The sequence below is a fragment of the Astatotilapia calliptera genome, chromosome 23, assembly GCF_900246225.1.
Source record: "Astatotilapia calliptera chromosome 23, fAstCal1.2, whole genome shotgun sequence".
NCBI classification, from domain to species: domain Eukaryota; kingdom Metazoa; phylum Chordata; class Actinopteri; order Cichliformes; family Cichlidae; genus Astatotilapia; species Astatotilapia calliptera.
In genome coordinates this window covers 18,505,406-18,522,540 of record NC_039323.1, presented here as the reverse complement: position 1 = coordinate 18,522,540, position 17,135 = coordinate 18,505,406, and the positions used below count along the sequence as shown (strand labels likewise).

At 42.3% G+C, this 17,135-nt stretch overlaps 1 protein-coding gene across 1 annotated transcript in view; it reads right to left on the bottom strand.

Annotated features, from left to right (window-relative positions):
• Positions 1-15,728, bottom strand: part of LOC113015506 (BCL-6 corepressor-like) — an 81,823-nt gene extending 66,095 nt beyond the window's left edge. Inside the window, exon 1 of the mRNA XM_026157493.1 lies at positions 14,970-15,728. The gene's annotated coding sequence lies outside the window, so the exon portion shown is untranslated. The remainder of the gene's footprint in view (positions 1-14,969) is intronic.
• Between the last annotated feature and the right edge of the window lie 1,407 nt (positions 15,729-17,135).

The following is a 17,135-nucleotide window of genomic DNA, read 5'->3' as shown; positions in this document are numbered from 1 at the left end:
AGTCGGGCTCACCTCTACGCATGGCTTGGGCTCTGGAACCAGTCTCCTGGAGAGGGGCTGGACTCTGTCTCAGTCTGGAGTTGCCCCTGGTGAGAGGTGGCGGGCTGGGGTGGGTATTCTAATATCCCCTCAGCTTGCTGAGAGGGTTTGTTCCCTGCGCCTTAGGGTCAGGGAACGGGTCCTGACTGTCATTTGCGCTTATGCGCCGAGTGGCAGTTTGGAGTACCCAGCCTTCTTAGAGTCCCTGGGGGGGGGGGGGGGGTGCTGGAAGGTGCTCCACCTGGAGACTCTGTTGTCCTGCTGGGAGACTCACGTGGGTAACGACAGCGAGACCTGGAGGGGCGTGATTGGGAGGAACGGCCTCCCTGATCTGAACCCGAGCGGTGCTTTGTTATTGGACTTCTGTGCTAATCACAGTTTGGCCACAACGAACACCCTGTTCGAACATAAGAGTGTCCATAAGTGCACGTGGCACCAGGACGCTCTAGGCCGTAGGTCGATGATCGATTTTGTAATCGTATCACCAGACCTGCGACCATATGTTCTGGACACTCGGGTAAAGAGAGGGGCTGAGCTGTCAACTGATCACCACCTGGTGGTGAGTTGGATCAGGTGGCGGGGGAGGACGCTGGACAGACCTGGTGCACCTAAACGCGTAGTGAGGGTGTGCTGGGAACGTCTAGCAGAGGCCCCAGTCCGCGAGATCTTCAACGCACACCTCCGGCAGAGCTTCAACAGCATTCCGAGGGAGACTGGGGACATTGAGTCCGAATGGACCATGTTCAGCGTCTCCATTGCCGAAGCTGCTGCATTGAGCTGCGGCCGCAAGGTGGTTGGTGCCTGCCATGGTGGTAATCCCCGAACCAAATGGTGGACACCAGAGGTGAAGGGATCCACCAGGCTGAAGAAGGAGTCCTATCGGGCTTGGTTAGCCTGTGGGACTCCGGAGGCAGCCGACAGGTATCGACAGGTCAAGCGGAATGCGGCTCGGGCAGTGGCTGAAGCAAAAACTCGGGTGTGGGAGTAGTTCAGAGAGGCCATGGAAAAAGACTTTCGGACTGCCTCGAAGAGATTCTGGCAAACCGTCAGGCGTATCAGGAGGGGAAAGCGGTGCTCTACCTGCACTGTGTCTAGTGCTGGCGGAGCGCTGCTGACGTCAGGCGGTGGAAGGAATACTTCAAGGACCTCCTTAATCCCACTGACACGTCTTCCGAGGAGGAAGCAGAGTCTGGGGGTGAGGGGAATGACCCACCAATTTCCGGGGGCGAGGTCACTGAGGCAGTTAAACAACTTCTTGGTGGCAGAGCCCCTGGTGTTGATGAGGTCCGCCCCGAGTTCCTGAAGGCTCTGAACGTTGTAGGGCTGTCCTGGTTGACACGCCTCTGCAATGTTGCGTGGAGATCAGGGGCAGTACCTGTGGACTGGCAGACCGGGGTGGTGGTCCCCATCTTTAAGAAGGGGGACCGGAGGGTGTGTTCCAACTACAGGGGGATCACACTCCTCAGCCTCCCTGGGAAAGTCTATGCCAGGGTGCTGGAAAGGAGAGTTCATCCGCTAGTCGAACCTCGGATACAGGAGGAACAATGCGGTTTCGTCCTGAACACTGGACCAGCTCTTTATCCTCTCCAGGATACTTGAGGGTGCATGGGAGTTTGCCCAACCAGTCTACATGTGTTTTGTGGACTTGGAGAAGGCGTTCGACCGTGTCCCTCGGGGTGTCCTGTGGGAGGTGTTGCGGGAGTATGGGGTGTCTGGCCCATTGCTACGGGCCATTCGATCCCTATACAACCGTTGCAAGAGCTTGGTTCGCATTGCCGGCAATAAGTTGGACTCGTTCCCGGTGGGTGATGGGCTACGCCAGGGCTGCCCTTTGTCTCCGGTTCTGTTCATAATTTTTATGGACAGGATTTCTAGGCGCAGCCAAGTGGTGGAGGGCTTTCGCTTTGGTGGCCTCAGAATCTCATCTCAGATTTTTGCAGATGATGTGGTTCTGTTGGCTACATCGGGTGAGGGCCTCCAGCTCGCACTGGAACGGTTCGCAGCCGAGTGTGAAGCAGCGGGAATGAGGATCAGCACCTCCAAATCTGAGTCCATGGTTCTCAGCCGGAAAAGGGTGGAGTGCCCACTCCGGGTCGGGGATGAGTTCCTGCCCCAAGTGGAGGAGTTCAAGTATCTCGGGGTCTTGTACGCGAGTGATGGGAGAAGGGAGCCGGAGATCGACAGACGGATTGGGGCTGCAGCTGCAGTAATGCGGACGCTGCACCGGTCCGTCGTGGTGAAGAGGGAGCTGAGTGTAAAAGCGAAGCTCTCAATTTACCGGTTGATCTACGTCCCTACCCTCACCTATGGCCACGAGCTGTGGGTAGTGACCGAAAGAACGAGATCGCGGATACAAGCTGCAGAAATGAGCTTCCTCCGAAGGGTGGCTGGCCTCTCCCTTAGAGATAGGGTGAGAAGTTCGGCCATCCGGGAGGGGCTCAGAGTAGAGCAGCTGCTGCTCCCAATCGAAAGGAGCCAGCTGAGGTGGTTCGGGCATCTGACAAGGATGCCCCCTGGGCGCCTCCTGGGTGAGGTGTTCCAGGCATGTCCCACCGGGAGGAGGCCCCGGGGCAGACCCAGGACACGCTGGAGAGATTATATCTCTCGGCTGGCCTGGGAACGCCTTGCTATTCCCCCGGATAAGCTGGAGGAAGTGGCTGGGGAGAGGGAGGTCTGGGTCTCTTTGCTTAGGCTGCTGCCCCCGCGACCCGGCCTCGGATAAAGCGGATGAAGATGGATGGATGGATGGATGGACATATTAAAAATCTTCTTTTTTTTCATGTGCCAGACCAGATCATTTCTTATCCAAATTATTCTATAATTTCTTCAGGACTTTATCCTCATAATCATGTGAAATGCAAAATATAAAATCTACAATCAACACTTTAGAAGCTCAAACTTGAACTAGCTGTAGCAGTGCTGTTAGCATTATGCTAGTAGATCGGTTGGCACACATGTCAAACTCAAGGCTCTGCAAACAAACCTGGGCCTTTGTAGATTTTAATTCAACCCACAAATGAATTTAGATTTGGACTATTTTTACACTCAAAGACAAGACTATGATCAATGACACTTTACCTTTTCATTGAAATGTCTAACAAAATAATAGAATTGTATCCCTTTTAGCTTTTCCACGATGAATTTTCTTATTCTCCATAGTGCTGGAAGTAGCTAGAAGTGATGATGAAGTTATTTTTTATTCATTCTTTAGAGATTTTATGTAGACAGAAGGTCACATAGCACATAAGTCCAGGATAATTACTAAAGCATATAAATAAATTACATAAATATCAGGCAAGCGTTGAGATTAGATGCTAAAAACATGCAATGTTATAAACGTCTGTGTGGAACCTCTTCAAACAATAAGCCAAAAATTTATTCCCGTTTAAACTGCTCATATGGAAAAGAAATAGTAAAAACATATATGTGATTACTCATGAAAGTGGCCACTTTCTCATTACTTTCATACATTGTTTTAGTAAGTATCCAAAACATACAAGTTTCATTATATAATTTTTCAAGGGATCTTATATCTGTTTTCACTCTTATATGCTTTTCATACAAGTTTCACACAAGACAGATACAAACTTTATAAGATTTATATATATCTTTTCCATATGGGTGGACAGGTAAAGCTAGCAGGTCACAGGACCGCCACTGCTATATCTTTGCTACATCTTTACTCAAAAGGGTGGATTAAGTATGACTGAAACTGACTGATCTATTCACTTCTTTGTTGCTACATATGTGACAATGCATCAGCAGCAGGAGGGTCTGTTAGGCTTTGCTAGTATTTCACCTCTGCTACATTAACAGAGTTTTTGTTTGAACAAAATTTTCATTGGAGTCAGGGGAGTGGGACAGACTGAAAAATGCCAGTGTTAGGAAGCTTTTTATTACACTTCCGGTAACATAAAGTGTTGTTTTTAACCTGATCAACATTATTTCTCTTCTCCAGTTTCTGTCTGCTCCACTCTGTGTGTGCAGTGGTGCAAACACAGGGAGAGCAGGAAAAGAAGAAACTAACAAGGCTCTAGATACCAGCAATCGAGACTCCCACACTGAGCTGAAATCTGACCAGTGACAATGAATTAGCAGGAAAAATAAATTTTTAAACGTTACCTTATCTTCATCTCGTCGTTTAAAGTTAGCAAATTTATATTCTTGACTTGTTATATTGGACTTTACAAAGTTAGGAAAGCAATATTTTAGTGCAGCCTGGTGTTACTTCACAGATAAAAAAAACAACAACGATTTCTAGCCTCTTCCTCACAGTGAGGAATACAGATGACCTTCATTCTACGCTGTCAGAAAATATCACGTTCCCCCCTCCAAAGTCTTGGCAGTCAGCAGACACAGAAAGTAATCATTATAAGTAATCATTATTGTCTGCTGCTAGGTCCAGGTCCAGGTCTAGATCACAGGGGCAGCAGAGTCAACAAAGATGCTCCTCCTCCAGCGCTCCTGGGAGGGCACTAAGGCATTCCCAAGCCAGCTGAGAGGTATAATATCTCACGTGTGAGTTTTCATTCTAGTTGGACATACTCGAAACCCCTCACATAGGAGGCGTCCAGGAGCAACCTAATTAAATGCTTCAGCCACCTCAGCTGGCTGCTTTTGATGTGGAGGTGCAGCAACTCCACAGCATCTCAAAAGGAGAACCAGATAGCCTTCAATGACAAATCCCATTTCTACATCCTATATCTGTGATCTTATTATTTCAGTCATCATGAAAAGCTACATCACAGGTGTGGGTGACTTAGACAATGATGACTTAGACCTAAGGGGGTCTGCAGATACCTGAATCCAAGTTATGTACACTGGATTGTGAATGGAAAAGGTTGGATTTGTATGTCCTTACATTTAAGCCCTTAAATGCCTATAGTGTTTTGTATTTGATGCCTTTTTTAATGCATTTTTGAGACTTTACATCATCAGTGTGATTTTTCCCTTCGAAACCCAAACCTAATTACACACATACATTAAAAAAATGCATTTTTAAGGAAAAAAAATTGCTAGATTTAGTAAACGAGTTACAAATTAAAAGTAATTTATGGAAATTAAAATGTAATTATCTTTTTAACAAATTTCTCAGATGGTTCAATAAACTCTCAATGTTACAAAAAAAAAGATTTTTCCACAATTATTTCATATTTCAGGCTTTAAGGGTTAAGAGTGACACAGTACAAGAAAAACAAGGCTTTTATGTTGTTGTGAATTAGCTATTCTAGCTGATTCTCAGACTAAGATGTTATACCTGGAATCTTCAAGAGCCCTGTTTGCTTTTGTGAGAAAATCTGACGAACACCAAATTACTTTGCATTTCTCAGCCACATAATTTTCTCTTAGATGTTAAAATCTCAAAGATAATGGAAACTGCAAGCCCTTCTTAGAAATATTATGTAATATTTTAAACCAAATCGGAGCTATTTTTTAAAGAAAGTCTCGAGAAAATGCAGCATATGACAACAAAATGCATATTTGACATTTTTTGTATGACTTTTTCAGAGTGGCTTCGTCCTTTATTCCTCTTCTTCCTTTATAAGTTACTTTTTCAAACTAAGCACATTTAAATTGTTGCTCAGATGAACTTAAACTACTCAGACATTTTTAGTTATGACGTGAGTGTATCTTTCCTCTTTCAGCTGCCTTCAGTTATATGCTTTGAAACATCTCTAAAATCTCTCCCTCCTCTCATTCCCTCACAGATGTAGATGTTACAGTTGCGAACGTCAGCTCCAGATTGCTGTGTTTGCAGCCAGCTGCACGTGGAGCTCCTCTCTCAAACGCCTGATGATCCAGCTGTGCTGCTGGCCACCGAGGCCAATCTGAGCTGCAATTTTCTGGACGCGTTCATTACCTTCGTGCTCTCCGCTCAGCTTTGTTTTAATTTTACGAGACGAGAGACTGAGATGAAACTTTAATGACCCCTGCAGGGAAAACGCTGTTTATTTAACCTGGATTTATCTGGACTGCCCTGCTGATGGCTGGGAAATCTCTCTGGTAATGAGAAAGGAGGAAATAAAGTCCCTTTAAAAGGTAATAAAATCATCTTTAACCCTCCTGTTTTAACCTCAAACTGAAGGCGATAGCGAAACATTAGGATTGATTTTCATTAATCGATTCTACCAGGATCTAAAGATCACATTCATCTTTTTAGATTTCAATGCCTGGTGCAAAGCAGTATAAAATAGCTTTTTTTGACCTAAGGATTGCAAGAAATACAGAAGAGAGAGTGGAAAAAGGCATGGCTACTGCATAACAGAAGGCCACATGGGATCAAATGAAGGCCATGTCCAAACTAATACGTTTTTGTTTGAAAACACATCTTTTTCTCTCTGTTTTGGCCTTCCATCCACACTGTGATGGCGTTTTTGGTCAAGGAAAACTGAGCTTTTTTAAAACGCTCTCCAAAGTGAATAAATTTGAAAATGCTGTTTTCGCGTCGCAGTGTGGACAGCGAAAACGGAGGCTTTCGAAGACGATGTCGCAATTTAGTCATGTGATGCAGTCATGTGACCAATTCAACTAAGATGGCAATGGCATTGTACAGCAGTTGTTTTGTTTGGTCTCAATTTTGACAGCCTTATTAAAAATTAATATCAGTTTATACATGATCCAGATAGCTTTTCTTCAAAGACGACGGAATGTTTACTCAGAGCTGTTGTTCAGCAACTTTGTACTTTTGTGTTACTCGCAGCAACAACTCCACCTCATTGTCGGTCCATTTAAAAAAACTTTAAAAAAACTTTCCCATCTTGCCACAACATTTCAAAGAACTGGAAAATAAATAAACGGCAGACGGAAATGACGCAGGTCGAATCGTCTTACGTTTCACGCATCCGCAGTAAACGTTTTCAGTGTGCATGAAAACGATTGAAAACGATAGTGTGGACACGGAGCGTTTTTAGACAAAAACACTGCTTTCAAATTTACCCGGATTAGTGTAGAAGTAGCCAAAAATCTATTTTGCCCAAGATTTAAATGAGTAGCTGCAAAGAGAATGAGTCTGCCCCCAAAACTGGGTTTCTTTCTTCTTTTTCAGAAACACAGTGGGAGGTCTGGAAATATTAGGACAGAATGAAGACCAGAAAAAAAAAAACAGCTGAAAGCCCAGGAAAATCTTTGGGAGATTCATCAAAATATGTGACTTCAATTAAAGTTCCCTAATTGTTTTTAAAACTGATTACTGGTGTATGTGACTTCAGATAGTGACGCTCGATTATGGTAACAATGAAAAAATAAATATGACAGTTATTTTGGTCAATACTGCGATTACAGTTACTTTAAGACTTGTTTTTTTTAAAAGAATAAGCCTTGTCTTTTGTAATTTAGTAAATTTCCTCGATCTTTAATTATAATTAAGATGGATTGACTAACTAAACAACGAAATACATAAATAATTGTGAGCTGACCTAAAGCTCACAATGGGGGAGAGAAGCTGACTTTCACATTCTCTTCCTTTACATTTTCCCTAATGTGTGTAATGCATTATTGCAAAACAGAATGTGGCAGAATAATCTCAACCAGTTTATTTTAATAAGCAAATGACGACAGAATTACAGAATTAAATTTAGCTGATTGCACAGCTCTGCCAGACAAGGCCTGAAAAATAAAACTATAGAAATCAAAACCACAAAGATAATCAGTTAATGAACGAAACACAAATAAAAATGACTAAAATAAATTTTCAGATGAGTTTAAACTTTGAAAAACTCTCTCACAGCAATTATGGCTGTAATCCGAGTACAGACGGTTGGATACATTACATAAGCGATATTTTTACACTCTGGGAACCTTGTGGGTTTTACATGATTTAGGAAGAAGTACTGAAGTGTCACAGCAAACTCAGAGCGTGAGTCATTGCAGGAACACAACAAGAGATAATTCACTGGGCTGAGAGAAATATTCTGAGAACGTGACACTGAAGAAAATCAGACAGAGATATAAAGAAGCGCAGACTCATTTAATAATAAACAGCATGTGATTTCTACCACTAGGGGTCTCCAAAGCAAACAATACGACATATCTTACTGGTGTTGGAAAGAAACACGGGATTATGAGTTTATTGTTCTCAAAGCCTTTGCCAAAGAAATCTGGTGCAGGCTTAACATCACGGTTTGTTCAATCTAAATAGCCACATCTGATGATAGTTAACATATTGCCAGTTTGCCTTATGATGACCTGACAACTAGCAAAGATACTGTAGCTAATGTAACCCAGTGAATTTATTTGTGGCTAACTGGACATATTTTCCAACTGGCCACCCACCATCCAATAAATGGTGATTCCAAATATATCTCTGAAGGTGGTTTGGGTGTTTGTTGTCTTTGGGGTTAAACTGGACAAAACTAGCAAGCTGAGAGCCCCCGAACATAGTAAGTTATTAAAGGTTTGCTTGTTTGTTTTTTTTTAATACTGATACATCATCATTTTCTTTCTACAATACTGTACAAAAATCTCTAGCCACCCCTCATTTCTTTATATTTTGCTTGAAAAATTGGAAATAGGTGCAGTGATTTGTTGAAATACCTGCAAACATACATGGAAATACATTCCATAAGGCAAAATCAGTTCTTGAACAATTTAACAAGCTTAAAATCAATATTTGGTATGACCACCTTTATTCTTCAACACAGCCTTAACTATTTTAGGTAAGCCTTCTTGTCATTTCTTTAAGCAGTTTTCAGGAATTGTTCTCCTGGCTTCTTGAAGGAGAACAAAGCCAGACCAAAGCTCTTCTTTGGATGCTGTCTGCCTTTGGTTCTGTTCTCTATCAAGATGATCCCACACTGCTTCAACAACATTTAGGTCTGGGCTCTGGGGAGGCCAATCCATGACTGATTGTTTTCCCTTGTGTGCTTTTTCGACCCAGGTATGATTTTACTGCCTTGCAGTGGGTTTCAGATCACAGTAATGCTCAGAAATGCCAGTGGTGTTGTCACTCAGATCCCCAACACCAGTGGCATTTCAATCTTGTTTTTTCATTAAGTGGCTTAACAACAACAGCAACAACAACAATAAAAAAAAGACTTTCCTCTGAAAATGGTCAGTTACAACCCGCAGCCTGAAAATGAGTGAAAAAGCAGCCAATGTCCAAAGAAAGAGCTTCAAAAAGCCTGAAGAACTTACAGCTGCTAGGTCTGGTTGCTTGGAAGCAAAATATAAACTCATGAGATGTGTCTCAATCATTTTGCACTGTGCTGCATGTTTGGAAATGTTTTGACTTAATCATAGCAGGGCTCTAGAGCGCAACCAATTTGGTCGCAAATGCGACCAAATTTTTCAGTGGTGCAACTAAAAAAAATATTTGGTTGCACCTGTGCGACCAACTGTTCGGGTAGCAAAAAAAAAAAAAATCTGCAACCTTCCCTGTGGTCAACAACAGACACACATTATGCCCCTATCGTGGACTAAACCAATAAGAGATAGTAAGGAGCGGGACCTCTCTGATTGGCCGTGGTCCAGTTGAAAGTGCAGGTGGAAGTGGGAGGTGAGTAGCTTGAATAAAGCGATATCAATTCATTAAATCCTGAATCGACTTTTAAATATAACTGTGTTTTGCCAGAAACGCCAGATTCTCAGATTAAAGCTCACAAAACCATTTCAACAACAACCAAACAGCAAATGAGAGCAGGTACACGGATTCCACACAAAGACGTAAACACAGAGCGGACCGACGCATCAGAATCAGCTTTGTCTTTCTCGGCTTTCTCACCCGACGGCCCATAGACGGACACTCTGTCGGAGCTTAGTGGTTCTGATGCGTCCGGTCCGCGCTGTAATTACGTCTTTTTGCGCTGATTCTGAGCTGCAGGTTTTGTCTCTCTCCAACCAAAATTCACCGAGCAAGCAGCAAAAGAAGCAGCAAACTGCGCTTCACATTTGATCAATGTCGTCATGAATTTTGCCGTTTTGCTTCCACGACTATTAAAAATCACACTTCATGCACAGCTAGCTCTCTCTCTCTCTCTCTCTCTCTCTGTATTTCAAGAACAGTTTCCCGTCTCCAATCTCTGTTTTCTGTATTATTCATTCGCTTATTACCCACCAGTCTACCGTTGTTTACAGCGCTGTGGCTGCTGTCTTTTCCTTTTTTCACTTAAATGACCTCAGACAAGAAAGCCTATTTTTTCTGTTGTTCAATACTGAAGAAATTTAAACTTTATATGCAGAACATTGTAGAATATTTTTAAGGTTATCTGCTATAAAAAGCCAGACCAGGAAAATCTCCTTCATGTTTTTCTGTGTTTTATTCTCAGTTACTTTCACACAAAGGCATCTGCTGTGATGTTCACAATTCTGATGAAGTCAGTACTGATAAATGATCAGAAATAATATTTATGACTGTCTGAGGCTAAGTTGAATCGAATTGGGACTTTGAAAACCGGAATCGAATGGATTATAGAAATCAGTGATGATACCCAGCCCTAGTGAGCAGCCTAGGCACGACAGAAGTGGATGTAGCTGTAATAGGAAAAGAACTATTGCTAACTTTTCTGTTAAGTTAAGGCCTGATCCATCTGAAATTCATAGCCAGTGCTCTGACACGGTGTCATCAATCTTTGAATGGTGAAAAAGCACAGTGTATCCAGAAAAACACATTATATTATATAAATTATTATAAAATTTGTGTGCACCTAACTTTTGTGCCGGTACGCCTAACTGGCAAAAAGTTAGTCTAGAGCCCTGCATAGACTGTGGACAAGCAAGTTGACACACTCCATCAAACGATGGCGCTTCTTTTAAACCACTCACATTAATCCAGTCTAATCTTATGGCAAACACTGAGGTCAGGTAAAAAATTCCATCATCACTTAATTTAAGACTAATATTGGCCAATACTTTGTGTCAGTAAATAACCATGGCTGAGGTATTGGTATTATAACTGGCAAGAATTGAGCCTGTCCACCCAGTTTGATTCTGTGAAAAACATATGAGCTGAAGTTTTGATCAGCAATCAGAAATTAACCCCACTCCCCTCAATTGCAATCATGGAATTATTTTGGTTTTCAAAAGGACCAACCCAGCAAATTATAGAACAAAAAATGCCTTGGTTAAACATCTCTGTATAAACAAAATTTAGCTATTAAATGATCCACATTCAAAAACACACTTCAAATGGTCCATTCCTAACATTGCTAATTTCAATTTTCAGCACCAATCGACTGGACAGGGCACTCTAAAGACATCTTTGCTGGTGTTTACTGCAAGAGAGACTCGAATCAGGGCAGGCCCAACTTAAACTGCTACTGCCTGCTGTAATGGTGCTTTTCAGGTTTATGCTTTCAAACTGACCAGAAGTCGTACTTTTACATTAGCAAAACAAAAATAGAAAAATCACCTAAAAGAAACATCTGCAAACAAATCATTAGACAATGCACTCTCATAACTTGGTTGTCTAATTAACCTACTCTGTGGGGAAGTGCACTACTGTTTCCACAGGTCAAAATAACCACACTAAAAATAACCCACTGATGCACACTTAGGTACTCTCTAAGCGTGCATCACCTCGGGAACTGTTCCATCAAGTGACTTTAATTCCACCATAAAGTAGGGAACACAAGCAGGGCTGGACTGGGACAAAAAATCGGCCCCGGCATTTTAACTAGAGACTGGCCCACCAGGTATTATAGGAAAAACCATAAAGCCTTTGAATGAAAACAAATGCTGTTGTGACAGTGATGTACACTGTCTTGTTGGTATTTATGTATTAATCCAATGAACTTAAACCTACACCATCCTTCCTATTCTGATATTATAAAAAAAACTTAGCCGAAACCCAAAGACTGCTTGGTCGAATTAACCTCCTAAACCATCTATAACACATGGTGGAAACCTGAAATTAAGACAGAGAAGACATGATCATTACTGAATATTAAAAATAATAAATGACAGATTTAGTGATATTTTCATAAACTATTTACCACATCAATGGCAGGGCAAATATCTTTTCTAACATGGCAACCTTTAAAAAGTGAAAGGAAACAGATGGCCAGGTGAGAAAGAATAAAACTTACACACAGTACTGGTACAGCATCTAGAAAATGTGGGAAAATACTGGCATCATATACAGTACTTTCTTCTGAAGAAATTATGATGGGACCCCGAAAAAAGATTACAATAATCTAATGTACAATAATGGATTTCTATACATTTTACATCAAATGAAAACGTTGGTTGTACGATTCAGATAATTGTTTAATAAAAGCGTAATATTTTCTCTGAATACGAGACGATTCCGTTCTCTAATAACTAACCTTATGAAAAAAATAAAGCACCCGCCCAGAAACTTCATCATGCTAGCTAGTACGCAGTACGAATTTTTGTAACTGACTGTAAAAAGTCAGCACAACGAAAATAAACTCCACCTAAACTTGGTTCATATCTGACCCAGAGAGACTGCAGGTCATAACTTCTCACCTGAAGTTCAGTTCACCTGATACTCGGCCGGCGGCCGCCTCGGGTCTCTTCTCCTCCTGCCTCACCTTTCCCACCTTTCCAAGTGGTGGAGACCAGCCACTTGCTAATGTTACTGAATCTGTGGAAGCTCTGGCATAGCCACCACGAAGCAACTGAGTTATTTTTACACATCTGCCAGCATCTGGCCAATCCACCGCCTTTCATTGTTTATACCATTACGTAAAAAAACCAAAAAAAACATCGGCCCATAAAAACAAAAAATCACCATCGGCCCCCCGGGCAAATGCCTGATGGCCAGTCCAGCTATGAGCACAAGGTTCTTTGCAGACCTTGTGTGTACAATTTTTTTAGAGTATAAACTCATTCTCAGAGTCTCTGTACTGAAGTCCACCTTCTGCGCGTGTCCGTCGGGACCTCAAAGAATGTTTTGTGGTGTCTGCAGGTGTCCACATGCAGGTCTTTAACTGAGTCTAACCCAGGGGTGGGCAATTCCAGGCCTGGGTCAGCACACCTGAATTACATGATCAGTTCCTTACCAGGCCTCTGGAGAACTTCAGGACATGTTGAGGAGCTAATTTAGCCATTTAAATCAGCTGTGTTGGTTCAAGGACACATCTAAAACATGGAGTTGCTCACCCCTGGTCTAACCCCTGCTTAAGCCTGGTGGCTGGCATGAGTAACCCAGAAAGTAGACTGGGTGTGGATGAGGTTTCGTTCTGTCCTTTACATCAATTATACCAAGAACGCTTCGTAAGCAGTGCACATATGTTCTTTTATTCTGGAAATTGACTGGATTCTTTGTGCTGGTCCTGTGTTCGCTCTCTTTTGCTTTGTGCAGCAAAGGTGTTAATTTTACCTGGGATAAAAATAGTTTGCCACAATATGTGCATGCTCTCCACTCCATGTCGCTTAAAACAGTGAAAGGTCTACTTTTTATTTACAGAGAGTAGCAGCGTCAGATAATCTGGTTAAATTCCAGTACAAAAGCCGTTTTGCAGACTCTCCACTTTTGAAAGGCTCCTGATGAGACTCAATGCCATACAGAGGACAAACCAAAGGTATGACTTCAGAGGTACATACCCGGGATTCATGATGAGGAGTGCGTCAGATGTAATTGCAAGCTTTGCCGCAGTGATCAGCAGCTGCGCCAGAACTAAAGTGTGAAACAGCCGCACTCGAGTATTCCCGGGTTGTGCTCCTGTGCACTCTTACCAAAATCAAAACTGCTTGACATGGATGACACTGCAGGTTGTGCGAATGCTGAAGTGGTCCAGAACAAGGAAGGGAGGCGACACCGGAGTTCACTAAGAACAGAAGAACTGCCAACAAAACCCCCCAAAAACCCCATCAAATATCAAAAGAATGTAGGAGGAGAACGCACAAATTTCATTGTTTTTAACACAGAGAACACACTGTAGTTCTCTGTCGCTGGCTGATGCACAAGCAAGAGTCGTCCACAGACCTGTGGCATCATATTTTTGATGCTGACCCCACCTGACAGCAGAAGCTTTTGGCCAGTAGACTGCCAGTTTGTGTCTGCACTCAGGCTGTCAACGAGCTTCCAACGCTGAACCATAATTTCCCCATTATGTAGGACTTTTACTTCTGCATAGAGCCCAGGTGTATCCTTCCCACATGGCTAATGACCTTGCTATTGCGAGCATTTATAGTTGTGGTGGTGAGCAAGTGCTGCTCTGCAATTTAGGTGCTAAAACACAAGGCTGGTCGTGAACTTTCACTCTTCTAGTTGATCCATTCTCTTCACTCAATTTGAAAAATGACAGCAGAAGAAGAAGTAGCTGGAAGTGTACGAGGAAACAACGGCAGGCAACTGTCTCCGCGCAATGTGTATCTACATTTCTGGGGAGGTGCATGTCAGGTTAGGGCGAAGGTATGTTACGACGTACCTGCAGCATAGGTTTACTGAACATGTTCCAAAAGTAACAACGAAACTACACCAATGAGAGGCAACGAAATGAACAGCATTGTTATGTGACACAAAAACATGGACGGCACACATCTCCAATGATGGTATCACACAAGTGATTTCTTGAGAAACTTTAATGTGGAACGCTCTGAAAAGGTTATAACAAGTTATAACAAGTTCACAAGAAAAGCAGCAAATTCTTACATTTAGAAAACTCTAAAAGCTGTCCTGAAATAAAACACAAACGCACTAGGTCAGGAGATAGCGCTCTCTGCGCTTGTGAATGTGACAAAAAGTGCAATAAAAGTCATAAAAAAAATGTCGGAGATGAGCAGGAAAATTCTCAAACTGCAGGAAAAAATTATATCAGCAATGTAAAGAATATTTTCTTCAGTCTGAGGAATAACTGAGTGTTTTAAAGTGAATTAAAAGCAGGATAATATGAAGACGTCAGTGTCTGTTTATTGGTGCAAAGTTATATACAGACATGTTAATCATCAGTGGAACATTAGAGGATTAACAGAAGAGTTTAAATGTAAACTTAGCTCTATTTTATTTCAAAGATAACTCTAAAACTTACCGTGTTCTTCTCCTGAGCTGTAAAATCCAGTTTTTTCTTACTTCCGACTGAACATCCATCCGCTCCAAGCAGGTGAGATTAAAACAAACAAAAAAAAACCCATCAAGGTAAATAAATCCACAAATCCATCCTCCTCATCGATCCGCCGCGTGCGGGCGCAGGACGGGGTCGTGTGCGCACACGTGCACGCTCGTGGACACGCTGTCACACACTCAGCGGGATTCGGTTTCCTCCCAGAATTAAATTAAAAATAAAAGAAGATTAAAAAAAACGCTCCAAAGTCATTACAAAGAGCACGAGCGCGTCGTGTGCGCCCGCGCACGCACAGGTCACAAACAAGGTGTCCCGTGCTGCGCAGAACTCCGCTGGAAAAACGCCAAATTTAACCCCGAACAGCAGACACGTACACACACTCACAAACACACAGACAACCGCGCACACCTGGGCACGCACCCACCGTCTTGCACACGTGCCGTCCGGCACCGGACTGAGCCCTGAGTGCGTATGTGTGTGTGTGTGTTTGTGTGTCCCTCCGCGGAGTCCCGGCTGGGAGCGACAGCAGCAGATCAGATCCAAACACTTTGAGCCCCAAAACAAAAAACAAAAAAACAAACAAACAAAAAAAAGGAGAAAAATATCCCTCCGGGCGCCTCGCGCGCAGCTCGCAGGTTATTCCACCTTTTCTTTCTTTGCCGTCCCGTCGTCCGTGCGTCTGCTGGGTTTATCCCGCTCTTCCTCCACCTCCTCCTCCTCCTCCTCTCCACCCGCCGCTGTCTTTTCTGTTTTCCTCCACGCGAACACGGACTCCCTCTCTTTCTTTTTTTTCTCTTTCTCTACGTCTTTCTCCGCCGCGCTCGCGCTCCACTGTCAAATTTCAGTCAATTAACAAATTTCGGTTCCGGTGGGAGATTCCAAAATAAAACCAAACCGTGTCGTTTGTGTCATTTTCATGTGGAAGTAACCGAGGTGGGTAAAAGTGTTTATTCATGAGGCAGTATTTTGTCTTTTATTGCTGTGGATGAAACAACAACAACAACAACAACAAATAAAAGCCACTGCAACCTAAATATAAAAACTTTAGTATATTAATTATTACAATTCTTTAAAAAAAATCCAGCACAGGACTCTCAAATATGTGTTATCCATAAGGCACTTTCTATTCCATATGTATCACAAAATGAACAGAGAGGCATAAACATATAAATACAATAAATAAGAATAAGCATGATCAATAAAAACAAACTAAAAGAAAATAATAGAGGAGTGAAAATGCCCAAAAAAACATATTAAAGCCTTAAGCCTGACTGAAATTTGATGAGGTGATCAGAAGAGAAGCCAATAACAAGGAGAACCATCCACAGAAGAGTGAAACTTATTTTTAAACACTTGATTAAAATCAAAGGTAATAAACCCCACAAGCAACAAAAGTAAACAACATTTCAGACGAGAAACTAGATGACAAACAAGAGTGTTCTGAGTTTAAAGGAGTGGTTTGAAACCCTGCACCTGATGTGATCCAGTGTTCTGCTTTTAGCAGGCTGAAGCAGAAGAGTTAAAAACAGATTCACCTGTATCACTTTCTGATATATATGCCCTGCAGATCCTTTCTAGATAAAACCCGTGTTTCCCTCCTCAGTGCACATTGTAAATATAACTTTAGGATGTTACATAATATGCAGTGAAAGTTCTTCCATTGATTGATTTCAAACAGTCCACTACCCCACTTTCCTTTGCCTAATGGCTTACAGGGGTTTGGTCCACTTGACTTTTATATTTTTAAAAAAAAAAGTTTTAAACATCAAACTAAAGATAGAATTTTACTGTTGAACCAAAGTGTATTTTGTTAGCTTCAGTTAAAGCTTTGAAAAGCGGGAGGTGTGCCAGTTGAACTGATCATAATTCGATGAATAAAAAGAAAATCAGCTGGTTTGTGTTGGTTTTTAATTATTATTATTTTTAATTTCTCAGTGAAGTTTCTGATTTTCCCGTGAAGCCCCTGAGTTATTGCTGGTCCTCTCCTGCCTCTTTTAAATATCCTGGGAACATCTCTGCTGAAGGTTGGATTCACTATTCAGTTTTCTTGTGTTTGTTTAGTACCATCTGCAGTTGTGGTATTACTGCAGGCACAAATCTATCTAAGAAAAACATTCTGTGACAGCTGGTATG